The sequence below is a fragment of the Pezoporus wallicus genome, unplaced genomic scaffold (assembly GCF_028554395.1).
Source record: "Pezoporus wallicus isolate ANWC-B61680 ecotype Strahan unplaced genomic scaffold, APGP_CSIRO_Pwel_v1 contig_5767, whole genome shotgun sequence".
NCBI lineage: Eukaryota > Metazoa > Chordata > Aves > Psittaciformes > Psittacidae > Pezoporus > Pezoporus wallicus.
Genome location: NW_026640599.1, coordinates 5358562 through 5380072, shown reverse-complemented (window position 1 = coordinate 5380072; position 21511 = coordinate 5358562). Strand labels below are relative to the sequence as shown.

General features: G+C 42.2%; 1 protein-coding gene across 2 annotated transcripts in view; it reads left to right on the top strand.

The window, feature by feature from the left end:
* Positions 1-21511, top strand: part of GPM6B (glycoprotein M6B) — a 107259-nt gene that overhangs the window by 49859 nt on the left and 35889 nt on the right. The gene's annotated exons all lie outside the window — the stretch shown is intronic.

Genomic DNA, 21511 nt, shown 5'->3' with positions numbered 1-21511 from the left:
TGCTTTCCCAACTTTGCCAAGTGTGTGTCCATCTATAGGAAAGGCACTTCTGGTTATGGAGCTCTTAACATTTAATTGTGTTTGCAGGCACACATCTGAACTCTGTACGTTCAGTTTTGATTTAATGCAGCAATAGTGTGTCCAGTATATTGAATTTGAAAATAAAGAATTGTGCTATAGCAGCAGGGGTGGTATTATTATAAGGTACAGTAACTTCAGGCCAAATCCATACCAGAAGAGGCTTCAGCTACCTAAGGCTGAATTTACAAATGTGAAAATCCCTTCCCAATTAAACTGAGAAAACTTGTGGGATCTCATCATTGTTCAGGGGAGCTGAGGGAGTTTTATTCTGTTTAAATCTGGAGCTCTGGGCAAGCTCAGTCCTTCTTTCTAGTCCCGAGCTGTGTTTGTACAAAAGGCAGAGAGGGGTGCAGAAGAAAGTTTAGGGCCTAGTGGAAGGTGTCTCTGCCCACAGCAGAAAGGTTGGAACTAGATGATCATTAATGTCCCTTCTAACCCAGCCATTCTATGATTCTATGATTTTAGTAGGCGCACTACATTCAGGAGTGTTGTCTGTCTCTTGATCCGGCTCATATTCCTTAGTATATAAGGAGCTTTCTTCTCATGGCACAATTTAAAACTAAAACATAGCATTTGAAGTTGCCTTAAGCAGTCCAGTTCTACTGCTTCTCTGAAGATACAAAACTAAAATAAAAGCTGAGTTTGAGGTTTATAATATATTGCTTAAATACAAAAATATCATTTTCTAGCCCCAATTGCAGCCTTTTGAGTCCAGCTCTTCAATGTCTCAGCAGGCCCCCAAATCTACGCTACATGGAAAATGAAGCTACCAGCTACTCTGAAGCCAAGACTGGTCATTATAAAACCTCTGTAAGCTGGCTGCCAGCCTTGGAGTTCATTATGAGGGAGGTCATTCTTCCTTACAGGAATGAATGTAGCTTTTGAGTACATTTTAGAAGTTTCATTTAATCACAATGCAGATGAGTTGTTTTAGCTGTGATTGCCTAATGGGAAACTAACTTTCTTCTTCCTGGAAAAAAAAAAAAAAAATACTGTGTTGATTCTTACAGCAGCTTTTAGAACTACAGGATGTGATTTTCTTTTTTTTTTTTTTTTTTTTTTTTTGAAAGAGTTGAAGATTTTGGCACTAACGGAGGAAATTTTTCTCCCTCTTCTCTGCTTTTCCTTTAATACTGAGTACTGAGTAGTCAGTTTTCTTTTGAAATCTGTGAATGCACAGAATAAGGTCTTTAATGGAGCTCTTTCTTGAAGCATCCTCCCAAAGTGTATTTCTTTACAAATATTTTCAGCTCCACCATAAAAATTGTGATTGCATAATGCTTTGAAGACTGTATCAGTTTCATATTTGGGTAAAATGGTTTTTAAGTGGTGGAAAGAAAGAAAGTATTTATTTTTGTCCATGTTGGATAGTCTTTCATGCCCCAGTAGAAGGCTTTGGAGAAGAATCATAGAATACCAGGTTGGAAGAGACCTCAAGGATTATCTGTTCCAACCTGTCGTGGTTTAAGCCCAGCCAGTAACTCAGAACCATGCGGCCGCCTGCTAACTCACTCCCTCTCTTCTTCTAGCAAAGTAGGTTGCAGCAGCCTGTCCAACCGAATCTTCAAAGTATCCAGTGGTGGGGAATCCACCACTTGCCTGGGGAGATTATTCTAATGGGTGATTGTTCACTTTGTTAAAAATTTTCTGCTTGTGTCTAGACAGAATCTTCCCAGGAGTAACTTGTGCCTGTTACCCCTTGTCTTTTCCATGTGACCCATTGTATAAAGGAAGTCTCTGTCTTCTTTGTAGCCACCCTTTGAACAGTGGAACAAGAAGCCAGGCTCACTTTGGAGGTTCATGGTATTAGCATGAGAAAACACATCCTCAGGCTGAAACACAAGAATTCCCAATGAGATCAAAGGAAATCTTTTTTTCCCTGTGACAGAAGAGGTTGCCCAGGGCAGCTGGGGATGCTCCATCAGAAGAGATATTTGGTATAGAGCACATCAAAGCCATGACAGTTCTGCTGTAACTCACCCTGCTTTGGCCAGCACACTGGACTAGAAACCATCAGGAATGCTTCCTAAACTAAATTCTATGATTCTGTGAAAATAATCTTCACTGTATGTGCAATATCTGTGGTATTACATGAGTTTGTCATTCTACTGTATGATTGTAATTTTTTATAATTGCTGACAGTACCAGAGAAATGGAAATGAGGGGATGGTCTTGGTACAGATCACAAGTCTACAGCAGCAACTAGTTAGTGAGCAATTAGAGTTCAGGAGTCCAGCACAGCAAACTGCTGCATATTCAGGATATTATTCTGCAGCCATGAAATGGTGTGTGTAGAGGTGTACATTAGTCCTTGTCAACTGCCTGAGGATTGTCATGTGGTAAGTAGCTGCGAAGAGGTGTGCCCAGCATGGATTTTCATTATGTGCGTAAAAATGTGTTGGTGAATGAAAATTGTAAGTTTAAAATACTGTATAGCTTTAATTTCCCTAGTATAGACCTTTGCCAGGACCAGTTTAAAAGAATCCAGTCTCACATCACTGGTTCGTGAATGCTGAGAAAAGGAAATAGCAGTTATTTCAAACACCTGTCTCCTCCCAGCAAAACTCCAGGACTTTTTCCAAGTAAGTACTTGTTTCAAAACATGTTTAAATACTAAATTTTAACCTAAACATATAAAGTGGCAGGGATATCCAGTTCTAATCCTCTGTGAGCTTTTTTATTTACTTTATGGTTGTTGGAGAGGATATTGACTGCCTGTTGCCAGAGATTCAGGATGAGTAGAAAGTCATGTCATGTAGATGCTTCCCAACCCAACAGGTCAGAAAGTGAAAATTCCTTGGCATTAATGAACATGAAATGTGTCAGCAGAAAATATTGTGCTCTTTATCCAAGAGGTTCCCTTTCTTGCTATTCTGAAGTAATTCATTAAGTCACTTATCTAATAGGGTTGTGTAAATGCTGTCCTGTTGCAGGCCATCAGTGTCAAAAAACTTTAAAATCAATTAGGTATGTGGTCCAGGCTGGAAGCAGCTAGGTAAGAGAATTTGGTTTCTTGTCGTATTCTGCATATTAGTATTCTTAACGCTATTTTTTTCAAGTGGTAGTTGACTTGAGGAAGAGTATAGGCCTTAACAAAGCAGTAGGCGATGTTCAGTGAAAGACCAAGTTTCTTGTTTTGAGATACTTCTGAAGACTTCTTTTTTTTTCTGAGAAGAACTCAACCAAGTAGCATTGAGATGCATCTTCGGTTCTGTGCAAAGTTGCAGAAGCCATTTAAAACCATTACGCTACTGAGCTGAGATGAAACTCTTTGTAGCTGTGACTGAAAAAGCAATTGGATTTTTTTTTTTCCTCCCTCCTGTCACCCCTAGAAGTGGAAAAGTCATTAAATATTAGCTGCTCCTGGAGTACCTGAGTTGCATAATCCAACAGGTCTAATATAAGGGTGACTTACCTTCCTACTGACCAATGAAAAAAACCTGGGCATAAGAAAGTCTTGGCAGCACCATTTTAACAGTAAATAAATGCTACTGTGAGTAAATTATACATGACATAAACTGGCTTCATAAAAATCCTGTGGACTTCAAGTAGATGGTTTTTTGGGTGGGCAGGTGGGGGAGAAGGATAATCTCTTTAATTCAACCAGCCACAGGTGATGAAGATGGAACATTGATGAAGTATCAGTACAGTATTGTATCTAGAAACTGAATGTAGGTCACAATCCAAAAGAGGGAAGAACTGCAGTTAGAGAGGCACATACGGTTTGTGATGGATAATGAAACACGAGTTCTTGGTGTAAAGTACTTGGTAAAGGAACACAGATGATCCCTGGCTACAGGATTGATGAAAATTCAGTACTGTGTGAAAGAGTTTGAATCACAAGATTTGCAAGGAGAACAGTAAGTCTAGAAAAGCTGGGAGGGAGTAAGTTTTTGCTTTGATCTAAGTGAAATTTAGGTTGTTGCCAGGCCAGTCTCTATGCGGGAGAATACTTCTACCTGTGGACAGAGATTTGATTCATAAGGCAGTGGCGTAACAAGATTTGATGTCTGGAAGTTGGAATACAAAATGCATGCTACTAATAAGTAATACTCTGTACTATGCTGATGATACATTTATAAAAGAAGTAAGCCAAAAATTTGGCAAGTTCCCCATCTGGTCAAGTCTTTAAAGAGATCGGATTAGCTGTCTTTTTCCAGAAGAAATCGTATAGATTTATAGATTTGCAGCAAAGATGGAAGATGGTGAGATGATGGAAGACTCACTGGATGAAGTCTTATGGGCTATAATAATTTGGAAGCCTTGTGATCTGGAATAAGTCTGTCAGGAACTGGAATAAGGCCATCAGGTTTTTTCAGATAGGCTGCTGAACAGCTGTCAGACAGTAGCTGCCAGTTAACATAAAGAATGTGTCCTACATTGCCAAAAAGTCTAAGTGATTTTGGCAGTGGAAGGAAATGTGGGTTTGCTTCATAGTCTTTTCACTGCAGGAAGGGATGATGCACATTATAATCTGTTCTAGCAGAGCAGTTCTTTGGGCATCAGAGGAAACAAAAGAATATACTGAACAAAAAGTCATATGGGTGCCCTGCAGAGAAGAAAGGGCAAGACTAGATCTTGGAGGCTTTTACATGCAGTTAAGTTCCACTCTTCAGGAAACATTCAGAAGCATCTTAGGAAATCATTTAATATTTTCTGTTGACAGTTGTGACTGGCTTGAAGCTCTATGCATCATTGCATCAGAATAGATTCTGCTGGACTCAACTGTGCCAGTTTTGGGCTAGTGCCCTTTCACAGAGACCTGACTGTCGTCATTATGTACAACCAATTGGATGCTAGCCCTGTAGTGATTTAGGTGTCCTTTTAGGTGAACTCCTAGGGCCTCTGCTCCCCTCATGGCAGGTGCATGTGGTTTGAGATGCAGAATGTAGACCATGCAAATGTTGAGAGGGAAACTGAAATCTCTCATACTCTGAATTTTTTCATTTTATTCACTTCTCTGCAGTACTATTTAAAAGTGTGTCCTGTAAGTTTTGGGAGTACCATGCTCTGTCTAGCTTGGCAAGTCTTTATGTGGTAAGTATTATCTCCAGTTAAATGCCAATAAGAAAGTTATCTTCTGATGCTGCAGTCTTGTCCCCCTACCTGCCTTGTGATGCCCTGACCTACTACAGCACATTATCACAAGGTGGTGGTCTAGTTTAGTGATTTGTCTCCAGCCTATTAGTGCAGACTGAGATCTCTGGGTACCAAATACTTCTCTAGAGCCTTCCACATGAATATCAACACTGTTTAGTGATTCTTCACTGTCATTGCCCTTTGAAACTTTCTTTTGGGAAAGGAATAGGTATAGCAAAGATGTCAAACAAACTTGAGCTCCTCAGTTTGTACATATCTTCATACAGTCTGTAGACATAAAAAAAAAAAAAAAAACAAAACAAGGAATCCTAGATCATATGTAGACCACTGAGCTCTGCCTTGTTCCTGCTTGGAAGTACCTCATCTGGAGAGAGGCATGAGGAAAATGCCTGTCAGCAGTCAGCTGACAGTGATTACCAACTTCAGAAGTTGATAGTGAAGCATTACATTAAAATAGTCACTACTAAGTCCTAATCAATTGGAAATTGGGAATTGAGAACGGATGAATATACTACAGAAGCACAGCGTTATTCATATACTATAGGTGTTTAAAATACAACTTTTCTACTAACATTGAGAATCCACTGGAAGTCAGTCTTAAAAAAAATCTATTGTAATGAAACACAACAAAAGTTAAAATTAGTTTCCTCTCATAATAATCAGTACATGTATGTAATTCGTGACTACTCAGCTCTTGCAGAGACCTGTATCTCTAGCAAAACAATTCAGTAAAGCTGACAGAGTTCACATGAAGGAGGGGTTCAGTGCACTTTCAAGTAAGTTTATTTGCTCAGCTAAAAATAAGCATATGCAAACATTACAGGGTTTGAGGGGAAACCAGCGAACCAGCTTGCTTCTGAAGGAAAGGTCTCATTGCCCATCTGTTTCCACGGAAAAACACCTCTACCAGTCGCTGTATTTTGAAGAACCACTGTTGTTGGGGTCTTTTTGTTCTGCAGTGGGTGTCCGATCAAAAGCTACTAAGAAAAGTTAAGTTGTTTTATAGTAACTCAGGAATAGATCAGTACCATCAAAGATGACTAGTTGAATGGAATGCTATATCTCAAATACCTTTTTTTGTTGTTGCTGTTAAATCTTCACTCCTTTCCGTAAAATACCTGCTTTGCTTTGCTGAAAACTCCCTACACTTTACATTGAATGTCTTCTCCTCACTAACTCCAGACTATGCCTGTAGATTGGGTCTTTCTCCTTACTAACTGGCAGTTTGCACTTCATCTGATCTTAGGAAATTCTCCATGAATTTGATATGCTTTTCTGTAAACGGTGCTATATTTCAAACTTCCATATGATACCATGAGGGATGAAGGAAGAGAGCGTGACTTGAAGTCCTCCTTTGCATGTGGGTAGATGAGTAAACCCTGGTGAGGTTCTCATGTGCTCTGGTTACTTCTGAGTATCAGTCAAGTCTTGGGGCTCTATATGTGCCTCTAGCAGTGCTGTGTGAGAAAATGAGGCAATGAGACAAAATCTGAGCAAAACTTTACCACCTTTTACCAAAAATATGTTTTGCATGCCAACTTTTCTGAGTCTTCAGCTGCAACTAGTCCTCTTTCTGATTATTCACTTAAAACCTATTAAATTCAAAGTATTCACCAAGTCCATCTTGGCATATAGAGGCATGAGGTATGTCAACATATGGGCTGATTACTTCCATGAGCTTTCCTTGAGCTTTGGCTGCATGATTGAATTGCTGGCATCGTAATGCATACTGGGCTGTGATGGTGCTTTTGGAGAATGTCTTGGGTATTGCATATTGGAGGGAGAGAGGGGAGCACCTACCTTCTACTTGTACTGAGAACTAGAGAAAGTGAGAAGAAACCCACTGGCAAGTTTGGGTGTGTTTCTGCTGCTTTACCTACATTTGTAATAGAAGTCTGTAACAGAAATCTATCTGGTCACAAGCAAAGATATTAACCCTTCCTCACCAGATGAGACAATTCACAGAGAGAAAGTTTCTAAGGCACAAGGGCATTCCTACTAGAGGACAGGTTTTTGTACTGGATATGTTGAACAGGCTGAAATTATATCTAATCAATGAGTGTATAAGCTGGCCTTATGCTAGAAGGCCATATGCTCATTTGTGCAGACATGGTGAACAGCATCTTCAGCGATTACAAATCTGCCTCAGAGCTGCTTACTCACTTATGAGGAAGGCAGAGCTGGTGCCAGCCACCTGATGCTCACTGACGATACATGAACAGATACAACAGTGTATGAATGATCACAGCCCATTGCTGCCTGCACATTTTGTCACCATGGAATGGGGTCCTCAGCCTATTGACTGATTGGAAGCACCTCATCTGTAGGGGGGCTGGATTGTCATATAAATGCTTGGATACTCAGAGCAACCTGTGTATGCAGCACTAGCATGGTAGATAGTGTATAAGCAAGTGCTTCTCTTTAAAGAGAAGGGAAGCAGGTATGAGTGCAAAAAGGGCTCACCTATATGGAGTTACAGCTGGGAGCTTTTCTCTATCCCATGGTAGCAAAGTGTCTTTCATCACCAGGTCCACAAATCCTGACTGTGTGTGGCAAATCTAGCAGGAATGTGTATGTGCACGCACCTTTAAGTACAGTTCTCTCCAAGAAGGGAAGGGAAGGAAAGGAGTGTGTTATAAAGGTCACAAGTAGTAGCTCAGTGTAAAATCTCTTCTGGAAATCTGTCTCAGCCTTTGAGAAAGTGCTGTGAGTGCTTTTTGGCTGTTTTTCTTTCTGCTTGAGGACTTAGATATCAGCAATAGTTCAGGGAGCCAATAGGAGTCTCGGGGAAGGACTAGAGCAAAGAAGATAGCTTTGCTGTGATCTATTTCTATAGGGAGTGGTGACCATTTACCTTTCACCAGGGTTGTTGTTTCAGTGGGGAGATGATGCCTTGGATTGTGTAAGCAGACTCTGGAAAACTTTTATTGAGCTGGAGGAGAAAACGCATCCCTTTGTCTTCGAGGTGTTTTGTGTTTGTCCTCTGGTATGAAGGACAGATGAAACAGGCTAATTTTGGAAAAATAAGAAGTCTCATCATTTTACCTCACTGCCATTTTTACTGTTTCAGGTAGCTCTGTCTTTTTAATACTGTTTTTGCTCTGACTCTTGTTCTGCTGGAGACTAGCTCCGGGGTGGATGGCTTCCAGCGCTCTTTCACACATGAGGAAAAAGCATTAGCCAAGGAAGGAGGCAGAGGAGAGGTATTGTTCAGCTCAGTGTCTCCAAACAGGAGCACTTAAATCCTCCAGAAGTGGGGATTGTGTTAGCAGATAGGAAGATTTGTAGTCACTTGCAGTGATCTGGAGTCATTTTTACATCCACCTGTACACCATCAATGGGCAAGTGGACTTTTCTGATCAGTTCCAGAAGAAACTGGAGATATTTTAGTTGTCTCGGTGTCTGTGGGTTTAGTCCTTAATTATCCTCTTCTGCCATTCTGCTGAAGTGCATTTGTTAATCACTCCAGAGTACTTTAGCTTCTTTCAATGTATTAAATTCCACTTGGATGCTTTTTAAAGTGTTTGCGCAGCATATGCTTTTCTTAGGGGTATGGGAAATATCCACAGTTTGAAACAAAAGTGCAGTGTTCTGAACTCCACATCCATGTTGTTATCACATAAATTAGTACGCTCTGTGCTGTTACGTAAGGTTTATCTTGTGTCAGAATAATAAAAGCTGAGTGTGCTGAAAGGCTGATAAGCATGCTGTGAAGAAATAGGTCGTTCAAAGTCTTGTACTTTAAAATAACGCCTGTTGCTCTGCTGACTGGTGCTGGTAGGATAGTGTGTCTTGAGAACTAATATAAAGTGTAAAAGAAAAAAAGAAAAAAGGACTTTAGAAGGTGGTGGGGAGGAAATGGTGTGTTTTTCAGGCAGTTCAGGTCTGAGCCTTGTCAGCCTTGAATTTCATATTGTCTCTGAGCCACTCTTATACGAAAGGACTACACGAAAGCACAGCTGTTCTGTATTTCTGGATATTAAAAGTGGACAAAGTGACTTTTCAGTAATAGTGCTGTAGCCTCAAGGACCAAATGCAAAAAACAAGTGCTCCTTCTGTTGGCAGGTGGGAAGTTTAATCCCTTAAAATGCAAAATAAAAAATTAAAAAAAAATAGATGGTTGTACAGATTCTGAGGGTAGCCTGCAATGAGGGCAAAGGGACAACCACCCCACAGCTGCCAGCAAAAATCACTGCTGGCAGTGTGTGTGCATAAACTAACAGCGCTCTTCCAGCAGCCCTTAAGTAAATGGCGGGGGGAGAGGGGAAGTTCATCCCTGATACCATGGTTCTGCACAATGATCCCCTTTCTGGGTGCTGGGGTCACAGCTGCTGTCTGGAGATTATGTACAGAAGCACTCTTCTTCTCGGGAGAGTGAGATTTCCTGGAGGATTAAGCACAGGCTGAAAGCAGGAGGAGTTACTCAGAAGGGAGACAAAGAAAGCAAGCCTATGGTCGTGACAGGGGAGGAAGACAGTGAGCGATAAGCCAACTGTTCAGAGTTGCTGCTTGAGCAGGAGATTCTCTTGTTTCGGTTCTTGAGGTGGTCCAATTGTGAGGTGAAACCCACTGTGGGTTTGGCACAACCCTGCCTGCTTGCAGGACTTGAAGCACTGCTTTCCCACTTACGTGGGAGGTGGATGCAGTCTGATAAAGCTCTGCCATCTCCTGCATCTGAACTGAAGTAATTTCTTTGCTCACATCTCAAGTCCCCTGCAGTCATCCAGAAATAGTAATCAGTGTGGTAACCTGAATCCCCATGTAAAGGTACATTTTTGCTACCCATCTGCTCAAAGCTATGCTTTTTTGCATTTTCCTTGGTCACAAACATGGTATCAGCATCCCTTCTGAGCCTGCTGCTTTGGTGCTTCCTCCTTCCTAGCTTTATATGTCATCATCCCCCCTGCCTTTTCTCTCTTATCCTATTTCACCTCTTGGGTGCACACATTCCTGGGAAAGTACCCAGAAAAATCGTTCTACCCACGTATCATGTGCCATCACCTCTGATTTGTGTAGGAAGGTCTTCTATATTTGAAACCAGGGCCATCTGTCTTGTTCCTAAAAAAAAAAAAAAAACAGCCAGGTTTCTTGCAGTTTTCTTCAAGTGTGATGGTCACAGTTCTTGTGTATAACTTCAAAAGGAATATGCAACCCATCCTATAGTAATAATATTTGAAACTTCTGTTTATTAGTTAATTCTAAAGTTGAGTCTTATTTCACTTACTAGATCAAATTTCCCACAGCTCCCATGTGGTGGCTACTTCTTTTTAGTGGCTTTAGAATCTACCAGTGCTTTTTATAATCTGAAACAAATGGGTGCTGCACATAATGTAGGAGAGGTGGAGGCAGAGGAGGCTGACAATGCATGCATTCAAATGATGTGAAAATACAAGTGGGAAAAAAACATGACTGTATCAGTAGAGCTTGTCAGAGGAGGTTTAAGGCATGTCATGTATTAGCAAATCGTAGCTATTTTGAAGGCAAGATAATGAAACCTCTTAAAAGGAGCAAGATTTTAGAAGGACACTAATGAGTAAGTATTGGGTACCAGTGTTTAGATGTGATGTCATAGTTGCTAGTTATTGTCCCTGCTGCATGGGTATCTCCTAAGTGCTGTACTGAGTCTTAACCATCTCACTTTTAAAACTGCATTTGCATTTGCTTCTGACTGTAAAATCTTCTCTAAAAAGAAACATTGATGAATACATTGGTAAGAGATAAAATACTGCTGTTGCAGCTGAAAATAGTTCATGCTTTTGATGTTGCATTTAGACACAAACCTAAATAAATTGTGAATGATACAAAAGCTATTGAGAGGAGAAACTTGGTATAAAACAGAAATGTAACCTGTGCTGCTCACTTCAGTCCCTGCGTTATACTTCTGTAGGAGGTAAATGCTGAAGAGAGCTACCTTGCCAAGGACGAGCCGAAGCAGCTTCAGTATTTTTTTGAATCATGAGTCCTTAATGGGAGGAGTACTGATGACTGCCCGCATCTTGTGAACTGTTTTAGAACCTAATTACCATGAAGAGTTTAGGAAACTCTTACGAAGTTTTAAAAAATAATATGTGAAAGAAAGGAATAGCTTAGCTAAAAAGTCAGAGAAACATTACTGAAGTGTTCCTTGGGGATAACTTGAAAGTAGCTTTCTTGCTCCTGAAAGATGTAGCACACACGAATGGGAACCTATTTTATTTGTTAACATTTTCTGTTCAGATAATTTGGTATGTTTAAAGGTATCTGTTGCACCTAATTAACCCCTGTATTTTCGAGTCCATCTGGAAATCTAGGCATTTACTGTGAAAGATCAATAAAGTGATTTTAGTGCTTGTGAAAACAATTTTTATGGCCTAGTTTATACATTAAAAGGATAATACCCCTGTCTTACATTTGTGAAGTATCTGAGCAAACACTAAAGGAGAGTCTGTTGGGTTTATGTACTTTGTTTTCCAACACTGTTGTAATGGCAAGTTTCCAAGCAAAAACATACTTTCCCTCTAATCTTACTCACTTACATGCACATCAGCTATGCTGTATATCAAAGAAAGGTTAAATTTGGGCTGAAATGTGGCCTGAAGGATAGAGGGAGGCAGAAACTCCTTTTATAAATGCATACTGTGGAAGAATACATATTCTTTCCCCATGTCTCCGAACTCAGGGTTTACACCAGCTTTGAGAAGCTAAGGCTTTTGAAAAGAAAATGATGAGTTGCATAGTAGAAATTACAAGTATTTTAAGATAGAAATAGCTCCTTTCATGACTTCCCTCTCTGTTGCAGTTCTGAATATCTGCTCAGCTTTGGGTTGTGCAATTTCTTTTTTCGGTGGGATTGCACAGGCCTTATTTGCACAGCATATCCATAACAGTGCTTCAGCTTGTAGGGGTGGAAAGTGGGAACCTCTGTGTATTGTTAGTAGGTAGTTTGTGTCCTTAGGAAAAATCTTGAGCAATAGTGAGGGTAGACCAGCATGTCTAACACTGCAACAGATGATTCAAAAAGGTGGTAGAATTACATTTGACTTGTGTAGGGCATCTCACATACTTGGTTGCTACATTTTTGATAAATTTGTGATTTTATTTTTTTTTTATGTTCTCTTTGAAATATTTAGAAGAGGAATGATACCTTGTCAGCACCTGTGGTGTTGTAGGTGTAGCAGAGGTAGAAAGGAAACGGGAGTACGGCTGTTAGAGAGAGAAGGGTTTGTATGTTTCAAAGCATATGGGCACTTGAGTGTTTCTGGAGTTGTTCAGAGGTACATCTCTATGAGAAAGCGCCACTGTAGCAGGACACAGGATATTCCTCCCCAGTTTGGGATCAGCTTGTGCAGCATGCCTGTGACCACGAAGAATTGTGATGTGAACGATGGGCTCCATACAGGCACTACACTTCAACTAGGAGTGAGCAGGATGCATAGGATGCGATGTGGAGAGGCATGTCTTTCACCCTGCTGTGTGCCAACTTGCATCACTGTCCTGATGTTGAACATGATGTGGGTGGTGGCCCAGCTCCAGTATTTGGTGTTCCCCACTCTCCAGCCTTGATTTGAAAGGATTTTCCTATTTTATGGGGCCCTGTTCCTCTGTCCCAGAACAGCTTTGGGAACCCAGAATGCTTTTTCATGTAACATCTGTGTGTGTGTGTGTATGTGTATGTGTGTGTCTAAACAAGTGCTAAGGCTCTTACAATAAGAGCAGAAATTTTAGGCTGGCAAATCTCTACCATATCCTCAGAACACTGAAAATCACCTATGCCTTAACTATAATCACCTATACTTCCTGCTAGATTCCCCAAGTCAGAATAGTGTTTAGAAAGTAGTAAAAATAGTAACGATCCAGGTAGTTAATTTTGTTACACTGAGTTAATAGGACAAGAAAGGAAACATGAGGGACATGTCCCGCTTCATGGCAAATCAATTTCTAGTTGTGTGCCAGTAGTTTTGGGGTTTGTTTTTTCATGGGATTAATACAGAAGGCCAGAAACTATTTCTGCCTGCAGGAGCAGGCATAGTATGTCCTGAACATCCTCTGTGCCTTCTCTTCTCACTGAAAGCTGAAGCTTGAAGCGTATTTTGAGATACTATATTGGTCACTTGCACAGAAGAAAGTAGCAGTAGGTGGGATACTGGGACAGTTAGTAACACTTAGTGTGGAAGTGAGAAGGTAGTTTTGTTTCAGCAAGGTTACGACTCATTATGCCAAAATAAATGTAATGAGGATGGTTTGTTTTAGCTTAGATATCATACCTGTTGGGGTCCAAGAAAAAAATCAAGTGAACCTTTGGTAGGAAAAGTATCAGAGTTCAATACCCTGTGGTGATCCGAGTTGTAAAAGCCCATCTCATCACATGAGAATAGAGCGCTCTTTCTGGGGCCTTCTGAAAGGAAGAGTGGTGCCTTTGTTGGTAGGGTGCTGCCCTGTGCCAGAACGCCACGGCGGATGGCAGCATGTGCTGTGTATTCATCGTTGGTCTGAATCCAGTGAATCTGAAGAATAAATGGAATTTGAGGATACTTTCCTTGATTGGTAAAGTACTGTGGTCAGGTCCCTTTGGAGCATCAACAAGAAAGGCACTGCTTTACCTTGCCCTGACTTCCTTTCTTCCCCACATCGCAGCCATCCTGAAGAGAAATTAGATGGGTGAGATGTAGTGTTTCCTAATCAGTGGAAGGCTTCGTTTTAACTCTGCCTTTTCTTGATCTAAGTTCAAAGATATGAGACTATTTTACTTGAAGTTTCTGTTGATAGGTCCCATCCTCAAGAAGACTAGATCTCATTGCTGGGTTGACCGTGGCTGGATGCCCACCACATCCGCTCTATCACTCCTCTCCTAAGCTGTACAGAGAAGAGAAAATGTTACAAAAGCTTGTGGCTCAAGATAAGGACAGGGAGATCACTTAGCAATTACTATCATGAGCAAAACAGACTTGACTTGGGAAAAAAAAAATAATTTATTGTCAGTCAAATTGGAGTAGGATAATAGGAAGTAAAACCGAATCTTAAAAACACCTTTCTCTCACCTCTCCTTTCCTCTTGGGCTTAACTTTACTCTCAAATTCTCTACCTCCTCTCACCCAGCAGCACAGGGAAATGGGGGTTGTAGTCAGTTTATCATGTTGTCTCTGCCACTCCTTCCTCCTTAGGAGAGGACAACTTGCACTCTTCTGCTGCTCCAGCGTGGGATCCCTTTCACAGGAGACGGTTCTCCACGAACTTCTCCAAGGCAAGTCCTTCCCATGGGCGTCAGTTCACGCAGTGCTCCAGTTTGGGTCACTTGCATGTGATGTAGTCCTTCAGGAACAGACTATTCCAGCATGGGTCCTTCTGTGGGGTGCAGCCCTTTAGGAGCAGACTGCTCCAGTGTGGCTCCCCTGTGGAGTCACAGCTCCTGCCAGCAAACCTGCTCCATCACAGGCTCCTCTCTTCATGGGGTCACAGGTGCCGCAAGGAGCCTGTTCCTGCATGAGCTTCCCATGGAGTCACAGCCTCCTTCAGGCATCCTCCTCTGGTGTGGGTTCCTCCATGGGCTGCAGGTGGAGATCTGCTCCACCGTGGACCTCCATGGGCTGCAGTGGCACAGCTGCCTCACCATGGCCTGCACTACAGGCTGCAGGGGAATCTCTGCTCCAGTGCCTGAAGCACCTCCTCCCCTCCTTCTGCACTGGTCTTGGTGTATGCAGGGATGTGTCTCTCACATACTCTCACTCCTCTCCCTGGCTGCAATTGCTCCTGTGTAGTAACTTCTACCCCTTCTAAAGTATGTTATCTCAGAGGTGCTAGCACCATCATTGATGGGCTCAGCTTTGGCCAGCAGCGGGTCCATCTTGGAGACAGCTGGCATTGGTTCTCTTGGACATGGGGGAAGCTTCTGGCAGCTTTTCACAGAAGTCACCCCCCACCCCAGCTACCAAAGCCTTGCCATGCAAACCCATGCACCACCTTTCTCTTCCCTGTAAGAACTGCAGCAGTACAAGTACATCCATTTGTAAACAGAACTGAAATCTCTTACTGTGCTAAGCTCTCATGGCAGTTGATTGGACAATTCATCTTGGAAGGAGTGCTTATAAGTGAAGTTCTGCTCATCCTCGCATGACTGAGAAAACAGATCTCCATTTTGAACTTTAATTCCCCTGTCTCCTGCCTAGACTGGTTAATTACTGTCATCCAGCTGTTAATGAGTGAATGAAGGCTTCTGAAGGGCAGTGGAAGCCCTTCCTCCTTTTGCTTTTGACATGAGACCTTTCATGTGATAGCATGGAACTCATGTCCAGTGTTTTGGTACCAAGTTGTGAAGTGCCTCAGAGTGTGGAAAAATGTGTGTCCTGCCTTTATGAGCAATTTATAAGCTGTGGTAGCAAAATACTTCAAATAATGAATAGTACTCTCCAACCGAGTTCCTTTAGCCTCTTTTGGTCAGTAAGTCACCATCTGGTTATGTGTGGTCTCAAATACAGCAAACGCATCTTTAAAGCAAATGTGTAGCTATTCGAGACCAGGAAGAGCTTTCCTGGGGAGGGAGTGCTGGCTTGTTAGTGGCAGAGGTGCTGCATCAGAGGACAGTGCTAGTCATCAGCAAACAGACCCTTGGGCTGTAGGTGCTTGATGCTGCAAGGATGTTTTGGTGAGAAGGGTGTGAGAACATCTGCCAGAGGGAGGAATATGTCTACAGTTAGATCTCAGTCACTGCTGCATAGCTGCCATATGGACATCATACCGTACTAGTGCCAGGAACTCTTTGGTTCTGATGGAAATCAGCAAGTGAAATGCCTGTCCTGCCAGGTAGTGCAGATCTGCAAAAACCACTGGGTTAGCACTCTACAGGAGGGAGCAAGGCGCTGCGTGGGCTGCTTGGCACGTGGCAGGGGAAAAGTGGATGGTTGAGAGCAAAGTGTTTGTGCACAGCAGAGACTGTTGAGTATCTTGAGCATCGCTGCTAAGGAAATCAAGGAATGGAGATGGATCCCAATCCTCAGGAAAATTCTCTGATGAAACAGAAGAGTCTGAACAAAGCAGACATTTCTCTTACAAGACTCCTTCTGCAGGCTGCATCCCAGGATTTTTTTCTGAACAGTTTCTATACCCACCTCTCTTGCAAGCTGCCTGCCTGGGATCTCATTGGCATTCTGCTTTTCTGCTGTAGTCTCATGTTGTTAAGGAACGTGATTTTTGTTCTTAGCTGTGCCGCATATAGAAAATTACATAAATACCTTGAAATCCTAGGAGGGGAAAGAAGGAAAGAAAACCAAGCCCCAGAACACCAAACCTTTCTTCTGAGAAGCATTTAGACCGAGGAATCTTATGTCTTCCTCAGAGAAAAATCTGCTTAACACAGGGGAGAAGCAGAAATGCCTCTTTGCCAGGAAAGCTACAAACTGGCTTCCTAATGGTCCAGCTGTGCTAATGAGCAATTACAGACCAACACAGTGAGCTGAGGTAGATTGGTTCTCCTAGCCGCTGTTGCTCAAAGATGTTTTGATATGGAAGTGCTTTATCCTCCTCTCCTCCCTATGTGTGTCATTTCCATCTCCTTCTTCCTGCCCTCCTTTCCCTGGTAAATAGCTATTCACTTTCTAATTTGAAGCAATTTCATAAAGGTTGTACTTCTGAAGTTCAGCTCCCCTGTTTGTAACCCTCAAGTTAAACCAAAGGATAATCCAAGGGGCTGGGGGAGCTGGTTTATTTTTCCTTGTACCACAGTGATTTAGTTTCTTGTTGGAAACTGGTATTTTCAGCAGCGTGCCCCTGGTATGGGGGGAAATTGAGCTGTGGGTACAGGACTCTTTATAGTGGGTTACTGTGCATGTGTTTTAGTTCCAGAATCCTTGATGACAGGGTTCATGCTAGTGCTGGGGGCAGCCAGACAAGCTCACCAGGGGGTGGACCTTCAGCCTGCAGTTCATTGAAAACACTGCACGGACACCATGTTGCTCTCTGCTGCATTGAAAGAGCAGCTTTTTTAATTTCTTTAAAGTCTGAAATGTATCAAATAATATAATTTACTAAAAAGCTTTTATCAGTCGTGCTTCCTTTTTTTCAGAAGAGTGAAATTTGTTAGATATGCTTGCAACTTGGGAGAGAGAGGGGGAATAAAACTTCAAACAGCGCTGCTAAAAACAGACTGGGCTGCTTTTGTTTGGACTTTCAAAACGCAGCAGCTTAAAGCCTCCATTGTATGCAGGGGGAAATATGCTAATTCGAAGCACATTTCCCATCAGAAGCCCTTTCAGTCCTGTCATCGTTGAGATATGAAGGATGATAAAAGCGGGGAGAAGGGGGAGGCCCGTATCTATGGGAGCACGGCTGCTGGTTATTGTGCGCAGGGAGCGGGGCTGAATAGGGCTGACGAGCCCGGTCACCCGTGAATCCCCAGGGCTGTGTGGATTCCCATGGGCGCCAGCTGCCCCCAAACCCTGCCGGGACCCCCATCACTGCTGCCAGGGCAGGAGTCCTCGAGGGTGCTCCCTGTGTCAGCCACCCTGCCGGGAGCCAGGACAGGAACTTGAGGGTTGCCATCAATATTGGCAAGCACCAGCCACCCTCACCCATCCTGCAGCCCTGTAACCCAGAATTTGTTTCTGGGTAACACAGGCAGCGACTTTCTGTTCACTCTAAGTGCAGCTGAAGCTGAAATAACTGATTTTTCCTGACAAGGCCCCCTTGCTTCCTTTACAAGTTGCTGATGGTTGTGGGGCAGTGGTGCTTGCTGGCTGTGCGCCACTGAGCTCCCTCAGTGAAGACACGCCTTCAACTTGGGAAATAGGTGCTGCTGCAGTTGGGGTGGCTTTTTTCCTCACGGTTATGAAACAGAAGGGAACCTGTGAAATGCTACTTAGTCTGTTACAGCTCATTTATATGAGTATGTTTTAGGTTGAAATAACTACATTCATCAGTGTTTGGTATATAGTAAAAACCTGTAAGCCCTACTCTTCAAATATTGTGTAATATATATAAAAACCTAGGATTTGGGGTTTTTCTTGTCTTTTTTAAAGTTGGGTTTTCTATCGGGAGTCTGACCCTGTTGGTCTGGAGCTGGGGAGATGCTCAGTTTACGCAGGATGACTACATTTTCTGTTTTCTTTTCAACAGAAAGAATTTGGGATTAAATGAACTTCAGGTTCTGATAATGTTGCTATGATATTTACTTGGAAACAGTTTGAAATGGCAATGAGAATTTAGTTGTAGTTGTCTGTTTGTCATTATAAACCTGCAGTGTACTAATGGCAAATTAAACTAAGAAAATGGGTTTTGATTGCATTTGCAATCTGGTGATGTTCTTTCTGCAATAGAGTATGTGCTGCACTCAAACACACAATCGGTTTAAATATTTCTGAGGACCATAGCTGGAATTAAGTGCTTAGAAATACTTTAAAAGCTGTGGTTGGTCTTCAGTTTCTTCCCTGTAGTAGAAACTTGTGAGCAGCCAAATCACGACTGTTGATTTAGGCTTGGTATGAGAAGCTGTGATCTTTCTTCTGCAACCTATGGGCAAGACTGTTTTGCAATTAAAGGAACTCTATCCCACATTGAGCAACATGACTTGGGTCACCTCTAGAATGGTGAGTGCACAATTGACATAGTGCAGTTTTTTGATTTGGAGGCACAATTTCTCCTATGGACCAAAGAAATAACCTTAGCCAAAGGCTTGGCCTTTGTTTCTACCTTTTGCTTTTCTCCATTGGTTTAGAGTTTAGGGGGTTGTGGGATTTTTATGTGTTTGTTTTTCAATATGTCCATTCCTTCTTTCTTTCCATGGTTTCTTAGCTGCTTTCTTTTCCTCTCCAAATGGAGCAGATGATGGTACTTCAGGAATCGATAGTGGTAATAGATAAGCAAGGTGTGTCTATATTACTACTGAAAGCAAAAATACCCAGTGCCATTTTCAGGAATGAGTAGGAGGATCTCCAGAACAAACGCATCATGATAATGCTTAGTTGGCTACACTTGGAAATCTCTGAGTGCAAGAGAGATGGTTGCAAATGTGCCGAAACCCTGAGAGATAAAAAACAGGATGGGAATGATACAAGGAACAGATGAAGGAGAGTAGATGCTAAATGAATTTCATTCTGACTCATTATATAGTGCAGAAATGATGCCTTTCAGCTGTTTAAAACAAGTGAATGTCATCTTTGGAAAGAAACAGGGAAATGAGGATGTAACCTAGGCACAGTCAAGGAGGGATTGCTCAATAAAGAGTCTGTGGTTTTCAGGTGGAGGGACTGGAGGCCATTTCAGAGGCCAAGATCTTGATCTTTCTGCCCCAACTGTGATTGGGGCCTGGCCATTGTGCAAGCCTTCCTTTGTGCTGGGCCTCAAAACCTGCCAGGCTGCAGGATGGCTTCTCCCATAAAACAACTGAAATGCTCTCAGCTTGCAATGCTTAAAATCAGGTGAGACAAAGTATTGGAAATGTATACTGTAGGGAATAATCCTGCCCTGGCAAAGGATTTTACTTGACAGCCTATCTGGGAATCCAGGTTGAAAGCTGCTACTTTGTCCTTAACTCACCCGACAGCACTTTTGTCTCGGAGCTCACTTTGTATGCAGGATCACCCACTGCTGAGGTTTGGCAAAAATTGAGGCGTGACATGATCCAGACGGAGCTCCAACCATGCTGGTGGTTGGCAGGTTAAATTATCCCCTGTTTATAAGGTAGAGGGTGGGGTTTGTTTAATTGTGCTGAACTCCCTAAATGCACACTTAACTTTTTATGGCTGCAAGTGAAAGGCCTGTTAAACACTTCAGCGGCCATGGTTGTTGTCCACCAGTGGCATTCTGAAAGGCATAGTACAGAAAGAACCGCTACTTTATACATGACTGGGATCCCAATTGATGCAGCTAGAAAGAGGGGATTGGAAAAGCTAGCCCAGTCGGAATTGCCTGGCACATATTTAGTTGATGAGTTAATTGGACACCCTCAAAGTGGAACTTGTTAATGTCCTGCCCTGTTCCTAATGAGGGTATCTGCTCTTGCAAAGCATACAGTGATTAACTGGGGACTCTTTCGTTAGTGTCTTAACAGAGAATTTCCTGACTAGTGCCTTGTGTGTGAACAGAACCTATATTTGCAATTCAACAGGCAGTCCATGGCTGCATGTCAGAACCAGTCCAGGATCTTTCCCAACGTGTAGTTCGATTACACTAGAATGGGAATTTTCAGTATCAGAGAAACAGCTGCAGTAATGGTGACTTACAAGGTGCTGAAACTGTAAACAATGGATTTCAGTACCTTGTACCAGTCATTATTTTGATGCTTTCTTTGACATCGACATTTTGACTGCCACATTACATGGGTTTTTCAAAACATCAACACACAACTGCCCAATAATCCATGAGTGGGTCTTGGAGCAACGTATAGCTGAGCCTAGTGTTGGTAGGGCCAGCCTTTCAACCTGGGATACTGAGGTGAGTGGGTAATGGTGCCTAAGAAATGGTGCTCTTGCTGTGTGGTGTAGCTCTGCCTCAAACTCCAGTCTGACACTGAGTGACTTGCCCTGAAATCCTGAGCTGGAGGAGGCTGTAGCACTTGAATGGTGCTTTGCCATGTATTCTCTATCAACTTGATTACCTACTGCATGACTATATAAATTATTTGGCATTCCTTGTTGTGGTTCCAATGATGTTGGTAAGGTTTCCTGCTCAATAAAAATATGTATATAATCATGCATATGCTTTCTTCTTTTACATATGCTTACAGATACGTACATGTTTTCTGTACACACGTACATCCGTATCTACGATTTATTCATGGAATCCCTCATGAAATTCAGGAGGAGTCTTCATTCCTGTCTTTCCCCATGCCTCTCCAGTGTGGGGTACTTTTTCATAATGAATGCCTCTGGTTTCTTTCTGGGGAGATGCAGAGTTTTGTACTTCTTTATATCTCCCAGCATTTTTCCATGCTTTGTGAAAAGACTGGACTGAGGCCAAGAATGAAGAACAAAACGAGCACTGAATAGATGAGAGATTGTAGGTGGGATGCTGAAGTCTATGCAAAGAGTGGGAGGGCAATTTTGAAAATCAGAACTGGATATAAAGTTAACACTGGATTGTCTGGTTAAATCTGACTTTGTGGAGCAAAAGAATAAGTTTGTGTCAAGGCTGAACCCAGTGAAGTTTAGATTTATTTATAGATAGAAAGAGGAAAGAAGAATCAACAGGTAGCCTCCCAGTAGTAATTCTGCCTCAGACTCTTGTGTGTTTTGAGACTAAGCAGCTGTATTAGCAGGAATATATTATAATGATACCTTTGCTGCCTTCTAAAACTCTGGCAGAAATAGCTCTTCTACAAGTACAAGAGGCACTTGTACTTAAGTGCTAGCAAGTGTGACATAGA